Source organism: Nothoprocta perdicaria, unplaced genomic scaffold, assembly GCF_003342845.1.
Source record: "Nothoprocta perdicaria isolate Ctin4 unplaced genomic scaffold, notPer1 scaffold_3, whole genome shotgun sequence".
NCBI lineage: Eukaryota > Metazoa > Chordata > Aves > Tinamiformes > Tinamidae > Nothoprocta > Nothoprocta perdicaria.
In genome coordinates this window covers 5,667,659-5,694,800 of record NW_020455532.1, presented here as the reverse complement: position 1 = coordinate 5,694,800, position 27,142 = coordinate 5,667,659, and the positions used below count along the sequence as shown (strand labels likewise).

The window sequence follows — 27,142 nt, the reverse complement described above, 5'->3', positions numbered from 1 at the left end:
GAAAATGAGGGTAGAAAACAAATGGAGAGGAGAAAAAAATTCAAATGTCAATCTAAACCAGATGGATGAATTTTGTAAAGAATATGATTAAAGTGATGTTGCAATTGAGTATTAATATTTTGGATGGTGCCATCTACTGGTTAACATGCTGTATGTGCTCAGACATCTGTTCTCACAACAGAAGGAGGTCRTGGTTATATCTAATATGCTGTTCCTTTGTGGTAAATCTATCATCTAGGGTATCTGTGCATTTGTAAGCATGGATCATAGAATTGAATCTTGAGGAGTCTGGGGGATATTTTTAGAATATCATAACGTGAATCCTACAGTGCCATAAAGTTCTGTAGTCACCTACTATAACCTAATCTGTTGCATGATTTTTATGACTTCTGAAATCTTAGCAGTTTTACCTGGTGCTAAAGATAATYTCTAATAAAGAGGCTGCTCAGAGGTAAAAAGGACTTGCATTAAAAAGTATGCACACTTGGAAGTAACCACTTGGTGTCACTATTTTTCAGTGGTTACTACTTTATAATGCTATAGAAATATTGACTCAGTTGACATCTCCTGTGGGAACACTCTCGTAGGCTGTTGGGTCGGAGTGGAGTTAATCATGTAATGAAATCAATGGCTTCAATTTTTCAATGAGCTATTTTTAGTATTGATTCTGTAATRGTTCATTTTGAAGGCTTTTCCAGGAACTTCTGAACCTTCTCTTTCTTGATAGGAGCTAGTTCAGTTTTAAAAAATATTCTTAACATATTATCTTGTGATGGTAGAGATGAAATAAAATAGGTAGTAGGAATGAATGGCATGGAGATTTCATGAGTCTGTTTTAATGATATTTCTGGTTCTGGCCTGCAGAGTAAAGAGGGTTCTCTCTGCTCTAGGCACTTGTAACTTCAATTGAAGTCAAAGGGTGTAATGCCTGTTTATCCCCAAACAGAATTTGACTCCACAGGCTTCATATTTTTGGGTGCATATCTCAAAAATAAATATGACTTAAATATGATTTTGCTCTGGAATATGGGCCAAAAAAGACTATTGTGACTAAAGACCTGTGCCCTATAATGTATGCAACCATTTAATAAATATTTAGTCTGCAAGTTGCATTTCCCCCATGTCCCAGAATAACAAAACATTTCCTAACAGCCTATATGAAATTTAAGATCTAACTTACAAAACACTAAATGTTGCAAAATCCTTKAAGTGTTGCAGGAAAATGGCAGAAGAGATTAAAGACATTAGTGGTGGCAGATGCTTACAATATAGATTTTGTTAATTCAACATGTTTTATTATCTCGGGATACAATTTTTGTGCATTGGGGGAGAGGTTTTTCCCCCTCCCCATACAAAACAACCTGTATAACCTGAGGCACATTCCTTTCTGATTCTATTTTTTTTCTGATTAAGGATTTTAATTGGTAGATTGTCCATTAGAATTTGGCACTGGCAAAGAAAATCAGAAGCCAAAAGAAAGGGTTGTATCCCATTGCTTAATTCACCTACATAAAAATGAAGGTGCTTGTCCGGACTCCAACTTGCATTTCATAGCCTCTCTTCTTTTTTTGTGTGGCTCAAAGCAGTTAGATTAGGAAAGATTATGAATATGCAAGTTCTGTTATATGGTGAAGTAATATTTGACTGGCTAAAACAGCCTATTTTGACTTCTGGTCTCTTCAAGACTAGTAGGTAGGCTGGTTGTCAGGCCTATTCTTTAGGYTTTGAAATAATAATTCTGGGACTTTAATCTTCCTAATACAACCAGGATACCAGCAGCTCTTCTTGTTGCACCTGTTAAGAGGTTTTTGAAGGGAGTATGAGCTAAACTGATCTTGAGAAATGACCTGCCAATTCTGTGTGAAGAAGAGGCAAAATTTATTTTCTATAATACCTACTGTCTATAGCTTTTGAGATTTTAGTCAGCAGTGATTGTGATGAACTGCATATATGGAGGGAGGGCATCATACAAGTGCATACACACACACATTTTGCTGCCTTTTCAGCCTATGTGTGGCTCTTTTTTCTTTTCTCCACAGTTCATTTAAGGTTAATATGCTGTGATAGAAACAAGCAGAAGTAGAAATTTGTTGGAAAGCGATAGCTGCAAAAGATTGTCTTACCATTGGATGGCACTATACTCCTTGGAGCTCATAACTGTCCTAAATTTTATTCCTCATAAGAATTTTAGATCAAGCAGGGAAATAATCACTGAAAAGTTTTTTTCTGCTTTTTTGAACAGTTAAGGTGGTGGTATTAAAAAAAAAAAAAATTACCTTTTCAGAGCTGACTAATTTTGCAGCACTAGGTTTTAGACAGTTCGTATTCAATTTTTTGCCTGGTTGCTTAGATTTCAAGATTAAGATGGAGTTGACTTTCTTTTTTGGAGGAGACTTGGACACTGTGTATCCTTTGCTGCCACATAAGTTATGGTTATGTTTTGTGATTATAGGATAGGTTTATGCTAGGACTTTTGCTTTATATGCTTTAGGTGAATATTTTATATTAAGAAAATGTATCTGGCAACTCTCTCTCTGTTAAATTATGCCTCTTTTCCTTACAGCAAATATGGCAAATCTGAGTGTGGAACCCTTGTCACCTGACTATCTTTCCCATTCAGGATGGGTGAGTCTGGCCCTATTGTGGGCCTCTAATTTTGTATGTGTAGATATGTCTAACTTCAACCTGAAAATAAAATGATCAAGGGGATGTCAATGGTTCAGAGTTGTGGCTGCTATTTGGGCATATGCATGGAATTCAGTATGTCCATTTTAACTAGTATTTTGAAATGGAGGTCGTTATTTTATATATAGGTGGAGGTGATTGTTTTATATATTCCTCTCAATGTTGTATGTGTATCTACAAAATGACCAACCCTTTCTGGAGGCCTATCCTCCTGTTTTTGTATGTGTGAGTTCTTCTATCATTCTGAATGAATTTTCCATAGAAGAGAAGAATCTCAGGTGAGCTGCAAAAAGAGCTCAGTATAACTGCCGTAGCAACTAACAGCACATCTGGGTTGGCAGGACTTATGACTTACACATTGTATTTCCCCAGCACTGTATAAACAAGAAACCTTCACCTGAAATACTTTTTCCAACTTGGATGTACTGAAAATTCCATTGGCCTGACTTGATAAGCAGACAAGACAGATAGTTCTTTAGAGGGAAAACCTTAGCATGTGGTTGGCCKTGTTCTCTTACCTGCCAGGAGAAAAGGGACCTATGAAACTTTCTTCTGACACATTATCTGAATCTTATCTGCTCAAACACTTCAGAGTTCAGGCAGAACAGCCAAAGTCAATTTTTGTTCAGAGTGTTTAAAAATCAAAGATAAATAGAAGGGAGAAGTTGTGCGGGGAGGTGCTGGGGTGGAGAAGGGACTGGATGGTGGGATTGGGGAGGGAGTGTTTTAACCTACATTGACGCCTCTGAGATCTTTGTGGAAGTATCTGCTCTCCTCTGATGACAATGAAATTGCACAATACCTAATTGCTGGGGGAGGGAGTGAGGGGAAGGGATGGCTTGTGTCCAGGGGCCACCTTCTCTCTGACATCACCAGGTTGATGATTCAATGGTTGGTATAAATTAGAGAATAGGTTTGCCATGGCTGTTGCTGCTAGTCTGACTTTTCTGAAGATCTGAAAGGATCTTCAGAAATGTGTTAAATGAGAATGGAGTCTTTGGAGCTTTGTCTACTAATATTTAAAAATATTTTAAAAATAAATATTGGCTTGTTGATGGTTCAGTACTCCCAAATACCTGGAAATCTGTGGACCCTCACAGTGTACACTGYTATGCTAGTCCAGACGCAACAATTCTTAGTATTCTAGTAATACTTTGTGAACATTGCTGGCCTTTGAGCTGAAAGTAGGCACCTTGATGTTACTTGCACCAGAGCTGTCTGGTAACTGGGAGACTAGTTATTTCCCCTGCCCTTTCCTGAATCAGGTAATCTCAGCCCAGCTCTTGAGCCAATTTGGCACTATATTTAAACGGAATAGTAGTATATCATCTGTAAAAGCTCTCCTTCRGTTTACTGACACCTTGTTTATTGAGTGTTATGGCTTATGAAAGCTCCAAGGGCTAGTGTTGATGGAATGGCTTTTGCCTTTTACTGACCAATCCCTGCTGTGTTTTGGAGTTTCTGTGTCCCAAAGGAAGCTCCAAGAATGATTGTGCCTGGAGATGTAGTTGCTTCCAATTCTTTAATRGACATGCAGAATATAAATTATTTGGCACCATCTTTTATGATGCAGCCCTATCCCTTTTGTTWTATATAATCTGCTCCTTGATTAAGGAGGAGAGATTTGGGCTGGGGAGGGGGAAAACAAGGTGTGGTTATTTGCTTTATGCTTCTTTCCATGTGGTGTGAATTGTGTAGAATGGTATACAGAAATACATTTGTTTGAACTGAATTTCAATAAATTGAGCAGATATTGCTGAATTATGATGGTATCTTGCCTACATTCTCTTGCTTTAAAACTTGTAGCTTGTGAATTTTTCAGTGTATTGTATACATGCTGACTAGYCAAGGTTGGCCTCATCTTATGAAAGAGCAGAGTAGTGTTAAAGTRTGTTTGGAAGAGATCTTGAGAGGTAAAAATATGGATCAGCTATGGTGGTACAATTTCTGACATGTCTGCATTCCCAAGCTGTGTATTACAGAATACAGGGGGAATATTCCCAAGCATTGTATTCTGGTGCTGAGATAGTACATCCTAATGTCTAACCTAAATCTTCCAGTTCTGCTTGCAGTATTTATGTTAATGATGCCTTCAAATGAGGTGGTTCTAGGGCTAAGGAGAGTGTAGGGAGCAGCCTGTATGTTTTCAGGAACTATATTTTTACATATGACAGTAATAGCAAGTGATATTCCAATATTGTCGCATTTTACATCTTAAACATTTGGCAGCAAACAACTTAGGCATCCAAATATGTATGTGAATTGTCCACAGGACTTGTTTTTAAGCATGTAGGAAGCTGAACATGCTGAYTTTCCTGCTCGAGTATGGAGAACAGTAAGTACCTGCAGTAGATAAGAGATGTGGGTGCTGTTGTGGAAGCTGCATGTGTAGTCAGAATAATGAAGTAGCTCTGTGTTTTGAGCTCTGTATTTGTGTGTCCACCTCTTAAAACTTGGCTATTTTTCTCTGTCTGTGGCACTAGCCAGTGAGCATACTGCAGATGAATTAYTTGAGTGCTCTTGCTAAAGGATTAAATCAGAAGCTCTCCTTTATCAAAGAAGGAAACTAGTCTAGTAGGACAGTTTTGTAACTTTTAAAAAAAGGAGGAAATTTAACCAATCCAATTATTCGGGGTACTATGAAAAATACTGTCTGTGAAAACATAAAAGCACTTACAAAATGTCAACATTTCAGCCCTATCTGCACATAGATCAATACGAATAGGTCACAGTAACCTCTTTAAGAGGAGGTCTGCATGACAACCAAAACTAATTATCTAAGGTTCTAGAAAGAAAAACAAACCACCTTTATCCATGGGGTGACTGCTCTCAGCAGAATGATTTATATCAAATAAGTTTACATGATCTTGTGTTAAAATAGCTTTGTAACCTTGTACTATAGCAGAAGTAAATCTTCCATCTATATGAATGCTATATTTAATCTAGAAATATATATTTCTAGTTACTGTTTCACTTCTGTGTAGACACTTGGATTTTTTTAATGGGCATGCATATAAGAATTTCTTTAATTACATGTGTAATTACCACCACTGTATGCAGTGAGCTGTGCACAGCTAGCTTGGGGTAGTGCTTTTGGGATTCAGTCTCCAGAGTGTTATAAATGCTTGTGTGACTCAGGATAAGAGTAGAGTGTCTTCAAGTCTTGTGAGGCATATAGAAAGTGTAACGAACTAGTAATGTAACTAAAACTTTTGAGATTGTTTGGTCTTGTTGTCTTGGAAAGATTTTTTTGTTAACTAGATACATAAATCAATGCCTAGTTTTATTGAACTATGTATTTAGCACTCCTGTATCCTAATCAGGAGCTAGGAAAAGCCTGGTGTACTTGATGGCTTTAATTTTAGAATGTGCAATGGAATTGTGAAATCAAATAGAAATGCTTGGGAGTTAGCTCCTGTTCTTTTGCATATTAACTGCAAACTTAAATATGAAGAGGTCAAATACAGAGTGCATTGAAAGGCTTGGGTTCATCTGGCTTTAAGATGTTTGCTCCTGAGGATTTTTCACTTGCTACAAGTTTATCTGCAGATCCGAATTCAATGAAGTTATTGTTAGTATAGAATATATGCATACTTAGCAACCTGTTAAGCACATTCCTAAATTAACCAATTCTCATTCTATTTAAAATGAAATCCAGAATGTACCATATAAAATTTACCATCTGTCTTCCTTGAAAGGGTCAAGCACTTAAAATTGCAATCAGATTCTTCTGGGTCTTTATCACAGCCATTGTAAAATGTGTTTTTTCAATTCGGGTGCAATAAAGGCACAAGGAGTTAATGCTACAGTGAAGATGTGACCCCTGACCTAAAATTGTGAAAAATTGTCATCTGTTGGGTTGTGGTCACTGATCATGAGGGCATTTTTGCCTGTGCCTATTCTGCATTAAAATGTTTTGAATGTGTTCTGGAAATAAATTTAAGACAAACTCTGGAGGAGCTTTGTTTGAAATTTAGATACTCCCTTGTTAACCAGAAGTACAGTWGTTTGAAAATCTGAGGTTTCTGGTTTGTGCATTATGGACAAGATTCTTACTACCTGCCATCTGGAAATCTGCAGTATTGTTGCAGAGCTGTAAGTGTCTGTTCTGAGTTGTGTTATATATGCTATATGCTGTTTTGCAAGACACTCCTTAGGTTATTTCCAATTCTTTCTCCAAAGCTTTATCTTCCTTGTCCACAATAAGGGAGACTGATGGTAGAACTGGTCCCCTTGGTAAGGGGGACAGGGATGCAAGCTGTGCAGTTGGGCTTGGGCTGCCTTCTAATGCTTAATATGACAAGCAGTTATTTCTGACATCTGCTCTATGCTGAGTTATCAGGAAACTATGTTTTGGTGGTTATGAATGGCAGGTCATATTTGGCCATGTTGCTGTTTGAAGCTGCTTCTCAGAATTCTTTTCCTTGTTGCATCTCGTTTTCTCCATGCTAATGACTTCAGTAGGGTGATGCTGTTCTTTTTAGCATGAACAATCTATTTTCCTGCAAGGGACTTTTTAAAGAGAACAAGGGACTTCACTTTTGCTACAGCAAAGCACTTTAGAATGCCTTGTTTTATGAGGTGAAAACTCCTACTGCCAGAATGTAGTTTTAAGTGCTAGAAAAGTCAGTGTCTTTGTAMGAAAAATGGGCTTTTTATGATTAAACATACAGACCTCTGAAATACATTCCACTATACCATACTTCAGTGAATCATGAAAATCTTTGCTTCAAGATTATCTCTATTTGAGGTAGTTGTATAGCTAAGATGGTAAAAGGAAATTGAATACTAATTGAAGATTCTTAGCAAAGCATTTCATCTGGAACTTTTGATCTGTTAGAATAGAAATTTCTTATTAGATGTAACATGTTAATCTTTATAGAAAGCTGCGAAGATCCAGGAACAATTTTGGGTCCAAGTAACAGACTGTAAGAGCCCTTCAGTTTCAGAAAATCAGTCTAGGGCTGGCATTTGAAAAAGGAACTCAAACCTTTGTCTCCTGTGTCTCAGAAAAATGCCTTAAAGGTTTATTTGGAATTTGGCTGCCTGTATATGKGTTATGTGCTCATGTTCTCTCGCTTGGAAAAAAGTTGGAAGGTCTTTAGTTTGTTCCAGTCTGGAATGCAACAAAATGTTGAAACTAGAAGGTTTTTTTCTTCCCAGATATATTTTTGTCTATCAAGCCATAAGATAGAGTAAATACTGTGGGTTTAGCCTCYGTATAATCTTAACATGCATCTTAGTTTGCCTCATTCATCTTGAGGATATGGATGCACCATGTTTGTCTTGCAGATGACCCATGCCATGGGATGTGTGAGCTATCCAATAAGTTGGAATTCTGGCATTATATCACTGGTTGCAATAGGTGGGGCTGTGAACACCCAAAACAAAAAAAAGTAGTTTTGGACAATAGGGTGATTGAGGCTTGTTTGTGTTTAGGTTTGCACATTCTGCATGTAAGCCATTGATCCGAAGTAAGTAATGAGGATGAGAAAATGTGTCTAAAGCTATGAAAAGGATCACAGAATTTGTCAAATCACTGATTTTTGCAAGTGATGGACAACCAATTGTTTGTTTTATGGCAGAGTAATTCTTTAGAGTTTAGAGGAAATCCRGAACATTCTTGGCAAAATCTGAGGTGAGATCAAGACTTTACGTTAGGCCATGGAAGTATAAAGGATTGTGGAAAATCTTGACCTTATAGTTTGTGAATTACTAATTTTTTTCACTGCGGTGAGGCAGCTTATATCAGCATAAAACCAGGTATGGGAATAGTGTCTGTGTAGGGCAGGATGGTACCACTGCCCACTGTTAAATGCTTAATAATAAGGCTTTGGCCAGATAGAAATGGCCTGACACTCTGCTTAAAGATGTACTTGGACCTCAGTTGTCCTGGAAAGGTGACACTTGCACTATCACTAGGCTCTCCCTGTCACCCAGAGCTGTCACCCTTCTCGCCCTTCACTAACTTTATCCTGTGTTTTTGTGAGGCAGTGCGCTGGCTCAACATCCATGGGCTGTGCACCCGGCTGTGCCCTACAGCATTCAGGAGCTGACAGCAGAGCAATTGCAAGAGGTAGGAAGCCTCTTGGGAGATCCACAGTCTGGGTGTCTCTGCATGTGGTCAAAGAAGGTACAAATCCAGAATGCTCAAGTGTCTGAAGGGTTTCTGTGTTGGTGACACAGTGAAATTTGGGTATATTGAGTGCCCTGGTAGGTTTGTGGACTTTTCCTCAGCTAAATGCTTCTGAAGCTAGAATATATTTTCTTAAGGTATTTTATTGCAAGTTATATCATCGTTAAACATGTTTACTACAAGTTAACACGCACTTAGCCTTGATACAACATGTTTTAACTTGCATCACAGTGACTTGTGTAGCTGGATGGAATGGTGTTTTAGCAGCATTGAATTGTCACAGAGAATTTTACAGCTTGGTATAGTTAATAAACATGCCTATATTGCTATTGATAATTAGCAGGTTACAGAGGAATAATGAGAAAATGGAGAAATATTAAATTGTAGTGTCCCAGTTGAAACTCTGCATGGAGCAGATATCTGTACTTTGGGCAGGGCATTCTTTCCATGCAGAGTGGGTATGCTATTGTCCATATTTGTCTAATTCCAGCCTAAGTAGTTCCAGATTTCAATAAAACAATGTTTGGGAATATTTTTCTCTACATATGTCTCTAATGACTGGGTCTACTCACTAAGCAGGGATTTGAAGTCTGCTTACTAATGCTGTGAGTCTAATTGTCATGAGCCAGGCCCGAAGAAAATGGTGAAACTGSCTTCTGGAATGTGCATTTCTGCAGGATTGCAGTTCAGCTTCAGCATGCTGCAGGATGGAYACGGCTGCCTCCCAGGATGTCCTCCTGCTCCCAGGCTGACCAGAAATATGATGAGGAATGCTGCTAGATATCACTGGTCAGTTTGATTATTGCTGTCATTGAATTTCACAAGTTACAGGGATTGGAAATGTTCCCTACAGCTTTTTATACTATATCAAATCTCCAGCTATGCTCCCTCTTTTTGAACCAGTCTTAGCTCTATAATTTCTCTACCTGCAATCAGTAAGCAGAATTGGATGGGAGCTACTTTCAATGGGAGACATCCTCAGCTGTACAAAACCTGAATTTTACCACAGGTTTCTGTCCTCTTTAATGGGCTCTTCAAAGGGAGCTGTGTCACATAGCAGGATTTAATTCAGAGCTTTAGCTGTCAGAGGTTCAAATCTAGTTTATAATAGCAATGACAGAAATCTTAACAAGTGACAATTAGTGTTGTGTGCGAGATGGGTTTGTTGAGCCCCAGCCTTGTTTCTGTTTAGTTTCATGTTATGAAAACAGTCCAGCACTACAAGAACCACTGACAGGAATTTTAGTTCCTGCAGTTGTGAGCTGTAGCTCTTGAAGTGAGGTCAGGGAAGGCACTAATGTGAATCCTTGTTTCCTAGGTCTAATCTGTGTTAGGTAGGTGAAAGGTGTTCCCAAATGAGGCAGCCTGTTGGGAGCAGCTCAGGATGGAGAGGGTGTCCCAGGAGTCCTGTGCACTGTTAGGCAGGCAGCTTGGAATGGAACAGCCCTGAGACTGGGTCCAGAGGGACCTATGGCCTCAGCTTCCCTGTTAGATGCTCAAACCCTGGGATTTTCATGCTGGGGAAACCTGTACTCAGCTCTGCGCRTGCTTTGTGGATGGTCCATCTGTCATTCTAAAGTCATGTTAGTCTTGATGGTTGCTCTCCAATTGTTTAAATCTTTTCTAGAAGTCTTTTGTCTATTTCCTTTTTTTCCCTCATGGTTAGTGGTATTTTGAAAGACTTTACCCCAATACCTTACTTGTAGCTATGAAGAGATTGGAAGGATTTTTTTTTTGTATCTTCAACCTGCTTTCTGGATTGAATATTAATTTAGTACTACAGCCTTCTTCAGTTTCTACTTAAACCTGTTTAATATTAAACAGAACTGAGATTTTTGCAGAAAACCAGGCACTGAGGGCTGAAAAAGCCTACAGCGTTGTCTAGGGCTTCTGAGTATTTACTTAAAGTGCTTTCAAGAGAAGCACAGCAAGAATTAGGCCTGACATAGTTCACTTAAGACTGTGAGAAACCAGCAGAAAGTTATTCTCCTAATTCACTCTGCAGCTACTGTGATAAGTCTCAACTTGTTGCTGTTTTTTTCCATAGTAAAACTCCTGTCCCAGCGCCAGTACATTATGTTCCTGGTTAGAGCCATGACGTCAAATGGTTATCTGGCTGTAGGCCAAAGAATGTTGCTCAGAAGTGAATGAATGAATGTTGTTGGCTCTTTTCTTTTTATTTTTTATTCACACTGTAGCTGCTTCCTTTGGAGCCAGAAATCTTCATGTAATAGTCAGTTGGTTAATATAAACTTTTTGGTGCTCTTGAAGCTAGGAGGAAGTTGAGAGGAGGTTTACAGTATCTAACAATTCAGAAAAATTAAGCATCACAGTGAGAGCTGGTGATAATTGCTAGAATGGTGTTGGAAGAAAGATATAATTCAATGCATAGTGACTGTTACTCAAATATTATGAACAAAATAAGCCTGAACCTGACATAGTTGTTATCTGGTATTCAGGAAACCAAAGTCAATAAGCCTGTATATTTGGATCTTTCCAGGAGGGATCAGAATTAGGAAATGTGAAAGCTTTTTCCTATCCCAATTGTAATTCATTCAGTAGCAGATCTATACTGTATCTTCTACTTTAGTCCTGATGAATGAATTATGCATCATATTGTGTAAAATTAAGAATATACTGTCTTTGAGAAGAATATATATTGCATGAGCTCATAGGTTCTACAGGCTCTGCCATGTGTAGAGTCAATAACTCTTGAATTGGAAACTATGTAAGTTTTTAGGCTCTTACATAAGGCACAGTCAATTGTACTGACTATCCTACTCATTAAGTTTGCAAATGCACACACTGGAATAGTGTTGAATTTTTATTTTCATAACAAATATACTGTAATTCAGATTAAGAATCTGCTTACATTTTTAAATGAACTTTGCTAATTGTTGTTGCAATTGGCCGAAGATAAAAGGACACTTTTAAGTGTTCAGTGTGGTAGGAAACAGTTATAATTATTTTGGCATCTGAAAGATCAACAGTATGTTGTCTAAACACCACCCTGTTAGAGCAAACTGTGTATTCTTGCATGGATCTGCTTGTTTTTGTGTAAGGACTCCAAGTATCTTAGTGAAAGCGTGACTCCGAATTGCTGTGCAAAATGCCAGGTGGATGGGGGTTGGGATTTGTTTTGGTTTGTGTGGGTTTTTGTTTCTTAGATGAGTCCAAAGATGTATAAAAAATTGTTCTGCGTAAGTGACTAACGTAGACCCTGTCTTGCTTATATTTATGTATAATGCTTGCTTTTACTACTCTGATTAGTCTTTTGAAATCATTGAGACTATTCACAGTATTAGCATTAAGTACATATAAGTGTTTGCAGAACTGTTGTGGAAAAGAGGGTGTTTAAATATGACTCTACCAAGTCATGGTTGTGCAGTGGGCTTTTGTATAATGGCCTTCTAATGAGTCTGGACAATGGAAGAAGGTAGTTTGTGTTTATCCTTTTCTAATTTGTAAAATAAAGAGCAACGATGACATGCTTAATGGTACCATGCTTTAAGTATGGTACCATTATGCCATTCCAAAATGGTATAGTGATACCATTTTAGTGTGCATCTTTGAAAAATGTTGATTGAGACTTGAACTGGAGTGATTTTGACCYGCTATGATTACTTGATCAGCCTGATTTGTATTTTTACCATCACCAATTACTGCCAGCTTTATGGTGTCTGACCTTGTACTGTAAATATGTTGTATTTTATATAAAAATGTTGTGCTGTATCTGAGGTTGCGTTATATCTGAGGTTGAATGATCCCAGGGATTTTTCAGTGATGATGGTCTCATCCTGTGCAGCATGATACAAACTTTGAGGCAGCTCTGCAGTTTGAAGAGAAGAGGTGTCAACTTTCAAATATGTAAAGCTTTGTACAGAACTAGATATGAGGATAACACGAGTTACAGATAGTCAGGACAGTGTATGAAATAGTTTGCACTGCTACTGCTCATGTTGTACCTATCACAGTGATTTACAGCCTTTTCTGAAGAAACTAGCAGCAAACAAAGCAATTGTTCAGTGTCCCCTGAGATGATATTCTCAGTGGAAAAAARCACTAATTTATATAATCTCTGACAAATAGAGCTGCAATGTCTATGGATTCATAATCCCCATAACAGGACTTGGTGTGTCAGCAGATCAGCAGTCACACGGTCAGAGTGAGTAGAACCAGAAAAACTCGCTGAGCTGGCAAAGCTGGGATCCATAGGAGGGCTTGCAGGCCGCTCTGGGATGTTTTCCATGAGTTTTGGCATTTAAACTTGAGGTTTTTTTATAGCTGACAGAGTGGACAGGGATGCAGTGAATGTGTATCATGACGTGGGGAARAGCTAGCACAGAAGGATTAGGGAAGAGTGGAGAAGATTTCCATCACTGTAGTTTGTTGAGATGCCTAAAAGCAGCAAGAGAAAACAATCGGTGCCTTCAGTAAGAGTTTTCTACCAGGGAAGAAATATTAGCAGTTTGCAGTGATACTTTTATCATGGTTGTAACTACAGTGGCACTTTATCCTAATGCAGTGCAATGCAATGTGCTGTCATGCAACCATCCTTCTTGAGAGAAGTACTTCTACCTTGATGCATCTTTCCTAAGACATCTTGTGAAGCTTTGTGCACCTCTCACCTTCACAGTATGTACTTGCAGAGGTCTGTAGTGTAGACGTAGCCTCAGGCTTTAATGTTTCAGTGTCCTTTTCCTTAGAAATTGCAACAACTTTTTTTCCCACAGAAATAAATGACCCAGTAGTGGGTGTGGACCTTGGCAATGGGTGGACCTCAAACTTCACATTTTGTTTGTTCCCCCAAATTTCCATGCTCTTAGCCCAACCAATTCAAACTGTTTTGATCAGCAGAATTAAGCACAGTAGAATATGGCTGGCTCATATGGTGTCACTTTAGAATCCAGACAGTGTCACAACACAAGTACAAAGAGGTAAATAATGACAAGAAATTAACTGGGCTTCCTTGAACTTCCTCAGAAATGTTCTGTTTTATTCCCAGCAAAGGTTTGAGCTGCTTATGTTTTAATTGAACCACTTCACTCATTTCTAAATGAAAACAGTTGCAAAGTGTCCAATGTACATAGCCCTGGGCACTGTAAGACAATCAAATGAAAAGACTTTTGTCTTATTTACTTGGAGCTAAAGAAAAATGCCAAAGTTCTGCCCTTGAACAAATTGCCACTCTTCACATACTTTACCTCAGGCATAAGTTCCTTTTTCTCCTAACTCAGGAGTRGTTTCTGTTTATATTTGTGTTTGTATATATTTGTATAGCTTATTTGTTTACTTTTCCTGTGTCTTAATTCTCTCTTTAGAAGTGAGGGAGATGGAAAGAAATTGAGGTGGAACCACAGCATGTTTTCATTTTCATGTAACAAACATAGTTTTTTTCATAAGTTTCAGCAGGCACTAAACACAAAATAGGACTTGGGACAATAAATTGAAATGCCCTTTAGAGAATGAGGAGCTGGGAAAAGAACAAATGCCAAGTCTTCACGATGTGTTAAGAGAAAGAGATAGTTGATGGAGTTTTCTTGGCTAACTAGCATCTCGTAATGTAGAATTGGAAAGGACAATGATATTTACCCCTGTTCACTTTCAGTTTGCCAAAGTCTTTAAAGAGTACAAATAAGTATCATATTGTTTTTCAAATTATTTATTTAAGAAGTAGCAGAAGCCCCATGGAAGTTAAGGCTGGCACTTTCAGAAGAGAGGGTGTCTTAGGCTGGCCTTGTAGGTACCCACACTAGGTCCTAAGTAAAGCACCAGGTCAGCCAAGCAGCACTAGGCAAAATAGTTGGGGGGGAGATAACAGCGGTACCTGAGGTTTCAGAAGGGGATACRTTGCTTATAGACCAACCAGGAAGACTTCCTTTAATGTGTCAAAGCAGCATAAAAAGTGATTCCCTTATTCTGTGCTCTATGGGCAGATTTTTCAGCAGCACAGTGGGATAAGGGAACGGTAGAACTCCTGCCTTGTCCCCTTTGGTATGTTTCTGTGTTAAGCACCTTTTGGCAGAATTGTTATCCCTGGCCACCTTCAGGTCAGGATTACAGACCATTTCATAAGGTCTCCCTCARATGCTGAAATTCTGAAACACTACAGGCAAAGGGCCTAAATCCCAGTGAATCCTTGATCTACTAAAATCCAGTTGGAGATTAAGGAGCACAACTTCAGAAGGAATTTAGTGTCCCCACCCTTGTTTCTGTCACTGTGTCCTCATTTCACCTCTTTCCACCCAAACATTAGAATTCTTTCCTTGATCACTCAGTGTAACTTCCATGTCTTATCAACAGATGAACCTCACGTACTCCTGTTCTCAAATTGTGCAAAAAAAAACAAAACTAGACAAGTCCTATGAAAAGCTAAAGCATTTAATTACCTGTGCTCCGCTTTAACAACCTCTACTGAAAAATGTGAATTTGATGGATAGGCTACATGAGATTAGGAACACTTCCTACCTTTGCTGGTAATGCCTATGTATCTTATTCTTGATGCTGCCTAGATTTAGCAGAAGTCAAAGGTAACCTCTGTAGCTGTTCTGTTGAGAATCACTCTCAAAGAATGAGTGTTGCAAAAGAAATGTTTCATCAAGGACTGACTTTAAAGAAGGGAAAAATAAGTATCTGATTTTCTGACTCTGTATATAGGGAAGTTAAAAGGAATGTTTATAAATGTGGTGGCTGACCTGTGAACTGGGCTGAAAGTTTTGTGTTATTAATGGGTAAGTGTTTGTATCTAACTTTGGATGTGATTAAATGTTATAGCTTGAGGAAAATACCCAAGAAAGGCCTTCCTAGTACAAGGGCTGAGAAAAAAATTGAGAATGTTGGGAGGGAAACTGAGGATCAGCAGTTAGCAGCAGCACTTCAGCTTATTGCAAAAACATGTCCAAACCACCATGTCTGGAAAACTAGGTTAGGCTGAAGCATAAGGGCCTAAACCTGTAATTTGCAGAAGTAGAAATCTCTTATTTTTCCTCACCCCTTGGGAAGTATACACACAATTCCTTGAAAACACTTGGATTTGCTAAATGTCTGTAATTTCCCTACTCTTGCACACTTAAATTCTTTAAAAAAAACTGTTCCTGGGACATGTTGACCACCAGGACCTTAACAATTTGTCTGCCAAGCTGCTTTCCAGCCAGTTGTCCCACTAGCCTGTACCAGTGGGTGAGAGCTGCTGGGTTATTCCTCTGTCAGCACAAGACCTTGYATTTCCCTCTGAACTTGCAGGGGCTTTGGATTTCCTGAGCATGTCAGTGTCTGAGTGGCAGCATGTGAATCTAGTCCATCACCTACTTGTCTCAATTTTTTAACTATGATTAGGAAAGTGTAATCCAAAGCCAAGGCACCTTACGTAACTACATTACGGTTAAGGTGTACTGCTGGTTGCATCCATATTTTCCATCTCCAAATGCGGTAGTGAGACTGGAGACATGTGGTGTGATAGGACTAATGGTGTCTGGAAATCCCAGTTTTAATTTTCTATGTCTATGAAACCTACCTAAATAAAATTTCTGGTGAGATGAAGAGGACATAGCCAGGAGAGTTAGATGGCTGACAGTCCTAATACTGATGAATAATCAGCTGACTGAGTTTCTACTGGAGCATTACCCCTATATAAAGAAGGAGATAGGGGTCAAGGATAAGTTTGTTACAATCTCTGAATTGTGCTTAGTCTGGATCTTACACTGCAGGAATACTTTGGGTCAAATGCCTGTGCTTCACTTGGGGGAAGAACTCGGCAAGGGGAAGTCTCTAAGGACGAGAAAGTAAAGCATGCCTTTTAAAAATAAGAATTTATACAAGTTTGACTTCCTCAAATCTGGGTTTTATCACACAATAGACTTAAAATCATGAACTACCATTGAATAATACCATTTCTGATAAAATACATAATAAATTCTAAAAGATCTCACTCTGCCTCTATTGGTTGGAAAGCATAGTATGCAATATCCTTCAGCCCAAATAGGATCTACATGTCATAGCACAGATCGAATCCTGATTCAGCCAAATAATTAAACAACACTTGGATTGGGAATTAATCTACTAAAAATGTAGCACATTTTAGCTAAACCTTAATTTTCCCAGGTTTAAAATAAGCTTCTAGTCTAATACCTTTGGACATCAGCAGATATGAGGCTGTGTCTGGTCTTCAAACCTGTCTTGGAGCAGACACTGGATTCCAGGTTGTGCTGTGCTATTCTCTTTTAATTATGATCTGTTAGTATCCGTTTCAGGCAGTATATTGCCTGTACAGAGCCACTGGAATAATGATTCAAGTTGCAAATGTGCTTGTCTGGAACAGCCACTTCTATAAATAGGGTCACAGTTTGAGAGCCTGAATAGATGAAGTGCTGGGACTGTCACCTGAGAAAGCAGTTTGCACAAGTCTTCCCATGGCCCCAGGAAAAAGAATGTAGTGACARAGGGATTTCTTAAATTTTTCTTTCCTCTTCTTGCCCTGTCTCTGGTGTATTATTTTATGTCACATCTTGGTATTTTAACTGTGGAACTAATTTTTTTTACAAGCAGAAGAAAAGGTGGTGTATGTTATTTCTTCTTGAAAGCACCGTTAAGGATCTTCTGGGTTTGCCCTAGCCCATGTAGTGTAAAAGACAGTTGGATGATCATRTTTTGCTTGGCTTCCTTCCAGATTGTTTCTAGCCACTTCTCTTTGTATAATATTTAATCTATAATAATATCTAACGGGGAATGCCCCAAATAGGTGTGTAACCCTTTAAACTGACTTCTAGGAAACAAAGGCATCAGCAGTAGCAATGGTTTCCACTTACTGATAAAACAGGTGAAGTCTTGATGTAGCTGTTTGGCTCATCTTGCAATTGAGTTTTGCATAGATGCCTTCTTCAGGAGGACCAGGCTTGGAAGCCAGGGCAAACCATTCCCACTGGAATGTGTAGTGACCGCTCTGCTTCACTAGGTACAATTTCTTCTGTATTTGAGTTATGTAGGTATAGAGAATGATTGACATGAAAACATGGAAATCAGCAGTCTCAACTCGTATTTTTATCTAATGCTGTTTTGCAGATGCATGACTCTTATCCCAAGTGTTCCTTTTGTATTTGATGTTCATTACATCATTTCTAGATCTTTAGCTCTAACTTCTCGGTGTTCAAGATGTATATCATCCTTTTACTCTGAGAAATTAAATGGGCATATCTGCATTGACACCTGATAAGAGGAGCAATGTGCTTTTCAAATGAATCACCCAACTATTTCCACTTGTGCTCTGCTGGTATCACGGAATGACCTGCAGTGAATGATCTGGGTTTCTCAGATGAAACTGACCTGAAAATGGATGAAGTGAAACAAGGTACTGTTTTGAGAGGGATGTGACCTGTCCTGAAAAATTTGATGGTAAACTAGAACCAGGTCTCTGCTTTCTCTAGTAGTTTAGCAAGATTTTAATAATTGTCTGTCTTCCTTATTTTTCCTTTGCTTGCAAGTACTCAAAACAGATTTCTGTTCAAGGGGGGGGGGGGAAGGAGATAGAACTTAGATGCCAGCTAGTCTTTTCTGYCTTTTTATTAATCAGCTATCCAAACAATGAAATATTTCCATATATTTCTGGCAGTACTTTTGAATTGATTTGGCTTTTTCACTTTATGCCTCTTCCATAAGTTTTCCTGACAGGACTTTTCACTGAAAGTGAAGATCTGCTTGGAAGATGAATCTGGGGTTTCTTCTCTTAGGACTGAATTTGCAGACCGCAGTTAACCATGGGTTTAACTTGGTGCTGGTAATCCCGCTGACTGCCACTGTTTATGGCATCTCAGATCTGTTTAAGTCTGACCAGCTGCTAGGTTTTGAAATAGGAATTTATCTTTTATGGAGTTCTAAGTGCCTCTTCAGTTTATAAGTGTTTGGATGTGTATCCACATGCATATGCCTCTATGTATATGATCATCAGCAGGGTTCACATAGTGGGAAATGTAGGAGAAATGACTTTGTGTATATATRCTCTCTTAGTTAAATTTCGGTCTCTTTCAAAATGCTAAATTGAAGTGATGCCAGTGAGCTCTTTTGTTACTGGAGCTAAGTAAATGCATACTGCRAAGTATGAGACAAAAAATGCATGAGGAATGTAGAGTGTTCACAGCTCTATTAATTTAATGTAACTGCAGGAGAACTAAGTGTCATGACTGAATGCGAAGAAAAACAGAATTGTCTGACAAACATCTGGATTCAAGTTTTGGTGCCAGTAAGTTCTTCCCCCACTGGTTTAAAAAAAAAAAAAGACTGTTAAACTGCATTCTTGTAGGGTTATGTGATTCATAGGAATGTTCTGCAGTAAGCTCCAGCTCTTCTCCTAAATGCACCGCTCAGGGTCATTGGCTGGCAATGGCAGGGACTAAATCACAGGGAGGTTGAGGGGCTGTATCCCAAGTTCTGCTGAGTTTGCAGCTGGCAGGTAAGGAGTATTCAGTTCCAATTCAACTCTGAAACTGTTGGAATCCAGAATCCTGGATATGACTCAGAGTAGCTATTTGCAGACCTTTCCCCAAGGACTGGGTATTAAGACTTTTGTTTCAGGGAACTGTTTTGTGCTTTATTCTACCTCAAGCATATCTACTTTTATATTTCTGTGAGGAGCATTGAGAAGTCTGTGATGCAAAGCAGCTCTACTGCCTGTCATATAGACAAGTTATCGTATAGAGGACTTTCCATAATGATTATGATTCTCAGCTGCTTTTGAAAACTTCTCTGCAGTTGCTTTTTGCTTAGTAGCCTGAGAATGCAAGGAACATCAACAGCTTTCTGGAGCATTGCTCACTTTAGAAATCACCCCCCTGATTCCTTTTCCCTGCCCTAGTCCCTTGTTCCCACTCCTCTGATGTCCCCAACCTCTGCAAGAGTCACTTCAGGGAACAGAGCTGCCTGACTGTAACTGCTGCTTTGATGGGTTATGTTTTCGATGCGGTTGAGAGCCCGTGTGCTTGTGCCAGCACAAGGCAGGGGGCAGCATAAAAATATAATCGAGCAGCTGGAGGGAAGACAGGAAGGGTGGCAAATGCTGCCAAGCATCTAACCACGGGCTCAACCAGGGCACTTGGCCCGAAACATGAGCTTATCTCCTGCACTTTCTTACTGCGAACACACTAAGGCAGCGGTTTTGACAAGGTGAAGCCTTTCCTTTCAGCCCCACAATTTTCCTGGTCATTCTACCACATAGTTCACTCACTTGTGCAATCACAGCTGTACCTGATAGCAAATTTTGAATTGGATCAGAGAAACAAATCCAGCTTAAAATCCAACAAACTGCATGAGTTGCCCACCTCTGTTTGCTGTGCAGCCAGATGGGCTTGTGGTGTCATACACACAGTGCTGTGGTGGGGACCATGAGTGGTCAAGGAGTGGAGAGAAATGAGTGCACAGAACTGCAGCCTCCTACCTCCTATACATGTCTGTAGGTGACTTGTCTCAGAACAAAATGATATGGATAATTCAGAATGGAGAGATGATATGGGTTCTTCACTGTAGAAAGGCTTTACCAGTGTGATTTTAATGTTTGTGACTATATACTTGCAGCTTTTCTCATAAGTGTTTTGTGGTAACACTAAGATTTCCGATGATATAGCTGTGAAAATWTAAGCATATATGACAAAATGGAAGAACAAGTGACCCATTTAAGCTCGGTTTTTAGAATTCTTTTCTCTTCCCTTCACATGAATATTTTGTTGAAAGCTGGCCTTTCATTCTGAACTTGCTAAAACATGTTTGAATTGCAGACGCTCACGGTTCCATCRAAGGAATGGTGGTATACCTGAAATTTATACAGGAATGAGACTCTTGGGGGTAAAACTGTGATTTGAAAGCAGCTTGTGCTTTTATTGAGGTTATGAATCAGTATTTCTTTAAGCTCCTTATTGATCTTAGATTTATTGTGACACAGACATAACTAAGATTTCACCATAAGAACTTTACCTCTCTGACCATTAAGAAGGGATTTCTCAAACTGTAGTCTGCTTGTGCATGTAGATGTAATACCCAGCACCTTATCTGAGCTATTAGAGGCCAGATGTGCCAAACCTCTGTTCTGAAATGTTCAGTGAATATCTATAGGGGTTCAAACCCTGATTATTTGAGTGACACTCCTTTGTAAGATGATATCACGAGGAAGGGAATTTCTTTTGCTAATATAATGTGAAATGTTGCTCCAAATAATGTATTGAGTAGATAACAGACTTACTGTGCTAAATGTGCAGGTAACTTCTATACCAGAAGTGTAAGAATCAGACTATTAAAGGCAGATTCAACTTGCATGCTAGGCTTACATAGGTAACAGCCCTGTCCAGAATTCAGGAGCTACCTGCAGTAATATGTAATGAAATAAAATATGGGGGAGATATATATATATGGAACAACCTGTTAGCTGAATGTGTGCACTAGCTCCTGAGGGCAGCGCAGGCCCTTGGCTGCAGTGTGTGCTTTGCAGCTGGATCATTGCTTCTTATGGTGAGTCTTAGGAGTATGGAATGGGAGAGGTCGGAATAGGAGAGTTAGGGAGGAGGCAATAGGGTGTGATAAAGGAGTAATGACTTTCTCTAGAGCAAAWTGATGTGCCTGGATGAAGATGCATTTCTGCATCCCAGGAAAACTAGAATAAGACTCAAATACTTAAGAAGTGCGTACATCTGGTGCTAACCAATAGTTTTATTGTATTTTATTTCTTCTGTAAAGCTAGTTTGGTTTTTTGTTAGTTATTTGCTAAATATTCCAACCCTTATTCAGGCGGGGTAGGTGTTCAAAGTTTGCTGCCTCCAGATGAAGTTCTGAGTAGTGTCTGTTCTTCATTGGTTTGTGTGCAGTCTTAGCAGGGAGCAAAGCCCAAAACCCTCATGCTCTGAATATCCCTCGCTACTAGAGGGAGAACTCCTTCACACATTGCAGGAAACCTGAATGTGTGCTGTGGCACGGGAAGGCCTCATAAATGACAAAGTTAATGAGCTGTATGGGGCAGAACTAGTGAGTGCTTTCCCATGAAATTAAGGGCAAAGAGTGAAGGATGTGATGGTGATATATTTCTGGAATTATTTTGAAAATGGGAAAATGAGGAATCATAACCTGGTGCCAAATGTACTGCTTGCAGTTATTTCTAGCAAAAAAAAAAAATCCAAGTAGTTTCTCAGTATTGAGACAGTGGTTCTTGCACAAAACAAACTCCCGCTGCAACCACTCTTTCTCAACAGGCTTAGACAACTGTAGCTTTGCCTTAGCCTTCACTTGAGCCATGTTGCCATCGGCTTTAGCTGTCTTTAAGTCCAATATGTTCCTGGTACAAGCCCTCAAGTGGGCAGAGCTGTACTAGGATAACTGCAGCAATTCAAGCCAGTGCAACACTTGTAGGTCATGTCTACACTAGGTGCTTGGACTTTACTCAGCTATAATCATGGCTGAGATCCCAAGGCAAACAAGCCCCAAGGGTACGTCTGCACCGAATGGGCGGRATGAGGCGGCGTGTTCGGGCAGGGCTGAGCTGCTCTGGAACAACAGCGAGGATGGAGCAGCAGCGGCTCTGCAGCAGATGGTCTAAGCCCCTTGGGAACCCAGGATATATGCAAATRGCTGCATTGAACTTCATCCCTCTGCTTTTCCATGGCTATTGCTACCCCATATTGCAATTGTCCCTCTTAGAGCAATGTTGAAATTCTCTAAAGCTGTTTGACTGCCTTGCAGCTGAAAATAGGACACAGACTGCAAAAAAGGCAAATAATCTAATGGCAACCTGTCTTTGCTGTATTGCCAGTAGTGAGATCTGAAACTCAAAACCACACGCAGCACTGGCCCAGTTTCCTGTTAGCTGGGGATTACTGACATCCTTTCAAGTCAGAGCGAGGTAGCGGCTGTCGCAGCAGCCTCGGTGCCGGAGCTGCGGCTCAGGTGCAGCGCCTGGTGCTGGTGGGACTGGAAAATAGAACAAAGGAAGGAAACACTAGACGGCTCTTTCTAGTGAAATGCTTATCTGCCATAAAGGGCATGTGGCTTTAAAATCATCTTCYTCCTCTTTCTCAGATGCAGAGAGTATATCCTAGATTTGAAGCTCAACCATTTTATTAAAGATAATTTCATGATCTACTTGCAAACTTTTCTACGCTGGTTTCAGTTGTTTCATTTAATAAGAATTTTCCAAATAACTTTTAAGAAGGAAAACTCTGTACAGAGTGAAAGTAAAATGTAGCGTATCTGGAGAATTATTGGCTCAATAGCTTTGACAGTGGGATGTACAGTTTTCTTCTGTCATTTCTATGATTTCTAGACATATTGGTAGCCATTATCTAAATGGGAGTCTTCRTAGAACAGCTATTTTGTAGACTACATGAATGAAATATTAGGTATAATTTTCCTTCCTAGGGATTAAAGATCAACATATTAAAGATCTGTAGGGGTCCATATTATAAGATCAACATTTTTATTCTAGCTATATATTGAAAAAATGAAAAACTAGAAAGCTGAGAAAAGGACTAAAATGTTAGAAAGTGTATTTTTAACCAAAAAAGCTTATTTGCAAGTACTTTGCTACCAGCTAGAAAGTTAGTATCACTTAACATGAGTATATTCTGCTTAGGAAACACTTTTAAGACCAAAATTCTAGAAATAATTTGGGATGGAAGTAAATATGTCAAAGCAAGGTAAAACAGTGTAGAACTGGCTCCACGTAGAAAGGCAAATGACTTAATTTGACATGTACTGCAATCTATTTAAAACCTTTTAGCTGTATTTGTCCTCTGTGGATGTGCTTTTTATTTGCTTGGCTTGTTTCTGTTGGTGGACTGACTAAATGACTTTTTATAAAGTGTTATTTCATTATTCAACATTGCCTGTATATCTGATATATCTGATATATCAGACTATCTGAGCTGGCTCTTCAAGATTGCTCACATGTGTTTACATACACTTCTGTTTACTTAATCTGAGAGCTAATACTGAGTTCCAGCTGTTTATCTGGCTGGCTCTTCACATCCTGGGATAAATGTTTGTTTATGAAAACCTGAAGAAAATTTTAAAAGAAAGGTAAAGCTATATAGAATCAAGAGGGAGTCCTCAGATTTTTGTATGTATAATTATAAATTTTGAGGCTACATCTATGCAAAGACAAGTGTTTGTAAGTTGTTTAAAATTCATGACACCTGAGATAAKGAGTTGGAAAGGAAACTTGTCCGCTTTAGGAAGGTTATTTAATAATCAGGTTGGCCCTATAGAGCCCTTCCTAGACCCTTGCTTAACCTGGGGCAGGGTAGGAGGCCAGCAGTGATACCCGAGGAAAGGGTCTGTGCTCAGTTTCATCTAGAAGCAGACTGTTGTACAAAAGGTGATGGTGATCTGACTGCTCAGTGTGACTTCTACTCAAGGTCCCAAGTTGAGGGTAAAAGCAGCTGCTGAAGCAAAGCTGCCTGTCCTGAGGCAGAGCGCTCATTTTCCAAATCATGCCACAATTTGACATTTTTTTTCAGATTTTCTGATAAGATTTCTAGTGACATGCTGTTTATCTAATGTAAATCATTAACTCCTGGAAACCTGTGGCACAGCRGCCTCTGTGGAAAAGAAATCTGGGGAAATGGGAAAGTGGGGACAAAGCAAAAAATCTGCTGGAAAATACTGTGGTAATCAGGAAGGAAGAGGCTCAGTGTCAGCCCCTCTCTTGGTATGGGAGCAAGCAGGAAAGCAGTCCCATCTTAGCACTGAACCAAGTGCATCCCCTGCATTAAGATCAATGATTCAAGAAATGCAGGGAATGCAGCTGTGCACTGTAGAGCAATTAGATATTCATTTCCCTAGTATAGACTAAAAAAGATGTGCTGCAAGCAGCATTACAACCTAATCTTGGAACTACTAACATACTTTTTTCTCTTAAATACTTATCAAATAGAGATTGATTTTATATTCAATTTTAATTAAAGGAAAAATGTTATTTTACATTGAGTAGCAATGAATTCACATTTATAGGATAAAACCAGGTCAATATCTAGCTTCCTAGTTTTTCTGTTGTGACAAGGACTGGTAAAATCATGTATCAGACACTGTGCTTCTGGTTGTCCATGCAAAGATGCAGATGAGATGCCAAAAAAAAAAAAGCGAGCTGGGGAACAGAGCACCTAAATTACAAAAGGTGCCCAAAAGAGGGTGCTTAGTAAAACAGAATGGAGATTGGGGCAGGTGATGGCTGTTTCCTGAAAATACATTAGGGAACAAATATCAGGAAGGAAAAAGGCAAAACTGGCAGCTGTCTAAGCAGTTTAGAGTTGAAATTAAAGAATATATGAAACCGTCAGCCATAGGAAAATAAGAACAGGGAAAGCAAAGACCTCCTGTGGTTTAAAGGCAGCAGGGACTAGGACTAAGTGATGTGTCTGGTGCAGCTGGTCCCTGTGTCAGCCCTTATGCAACCCCAGCTCCCTCCTCTGGGCTGGAGCAGTGCTCTGTGGCTCTCACCTGTCCGGGCTCCACTGCTGGGAAGATGGAATAATGCTGGAATTCTGCTAGCCCTTTCTGCCTTTCAGTGTTCACAACCACCAAGTCACCATAAAGAATTGTTTTCTGATGCATGTTGAGCACCAATGTGGATTTGTTACCAACCCTAGCATCCTGTTGACTTATGGTCCTGATTAAGTTCAGCTGCCTAAAAAGGGATTCAGCGAGAGCAGGTTTTATCCCTGAATGCTCGGGTCTGTCATGTGAATGGAGCTTGCAGGGACGCTGTGTGCTCAGCAGCTCCTGCAGTGTTAGAGCTTYGTGTTCCTGCTGGGGGCAAGCGGGGGTTCTGTGGCTGCCCCTCGGGAAGCTGCCGCTCAGGGCAGCGCTACCTGCCCTTGAACACCCTGTTCTCTCCCCAGGTCTCTCTYTTTTGCCCCCGACTTCAGATTTCGTTTCACAACAGCCTGCATCTGCCAACACTACCAAAGGCATGTCATCAGGAGCTCAAAATGCAATTTTCTTGTCATGTACTATTGCTTAAGTATTTATACTGCTAATTAGAAATATAGGTAGTTTAACATAATCTGCTGTGGATCAAGATCAAGGCAACAATGTTTTATGTAAACTATAAACAGGAAAAAGTAAATATGATGAATATGAAAATCACCAAACATGGCACCTGATATCTCTGGTAGCGTTTGTTTCTTCTGCCAGGCAGGTCCTGTTGATTGCTTCCCTACCTGCATGTTTTTGGGGAAAAGACAGAAACAGTTAGATCTAGCCTTTGTATTTTACACAGTAAACCATGCAGCTCACTTTCTTTTCCATCATTATTTTACTGGACCAAATTTATCCCTGATGTATATCTATTGATTCAATCCAGAAGTTAATTTTGCCTATAACATACTTCATTTAGGAAAAAAAAGTTCTTATTGGGTGGAACTGCAACTGTAACTGGTGTCAGTCTGAAACAAAAATTAAGATCAGACTTTCCTTAGAGGACCTGACTTTAGACATCTATCCACTTTGGAAAATAAAGGCAGAAAGACAAGCAGAAAGACATGATCTGTTCTTTTAGCACTGGTATAAATGGTATCATAGTAAAACTGCAGAGTAATTCCATATAAGTAAATACCATAATCAAAGAACAGTGTAYGATTAGGAATCTTTTCATAATTCAAAATGATTGACTCAGGTGCCCTGAAAGACCTTAAAGGATCATACAGCAATTATGACATGTTTAAATCTATGGATTCCCAAAGGGCTACATTAAAAATGCATCTATTGGCACATCAAATGTCATTAATTTATTTGATCAAATAACTGCATGTTTTTCCAGTTATTCCTCCTCATATAACAAGCGGAAATYAGAGCTGAAAGTTATGATGGAAGGGGGAAAAGTGAAAGAGAAAACCCTGTTCAATTGAGATCTGTCCTTAAATAGCTAAATCAGCTGTGTTTTGATAAAGATCTAATAGTCTCACAAGCTGCCTCTGAACTCCCCTAGGCCCTGGTATTAGCATTTCTGGTGTGGGTTTAACCTAAGGTAAAATCTGCTGAGGATGGAGGGAGTCGAGTCTAACAGGAGGAAGARGAACAGGGAAAATCCCAAGTACCTTCCCATAAGCCACCTGAAGAACTTGTCCCACAAGCTTCAACTGTTTGTTTCCATCAATACCACCCTTTGTACACAAAAAACAACCCATGCCTGGACCTGCTGTGAGCATGGAGAGCAAAACAGCCGCAGGAGCCTGGGCATGTGTGTGTCAGGACTTGTTCTTGCACTGTGAGTAGTGTAGGCAAGTATAGGGATTAAATATAGGGAGCCAGCCTTGTCTCACATTGAAAGGAATTGGCTTGTTATGTTTTGGTTGTATT

At 39.4% G+C, this 27,142-nt stretch overlaps 1 long non-coding RNA gene across 1 annotated transcript in view; it reads left to right on the top strand.

Annotated features, from left to right (window-relative positions):
• Positions 1-27,142, top strand: part of LOC112949494 — a 41,193-nt gene that overhangs the window by 1,850 nt on the left and 12,201 nt on the right. The window contains exon 2 of the long non-coding RNA XR_003249834.1: positions 2,564-2,625. This is a non-coding gene — a long non-coding RNA (uncharacterized LOC112949494). The remainder of the gene's footprint in view (positions 1-2,563; positions 2,626-27,142) is intronic.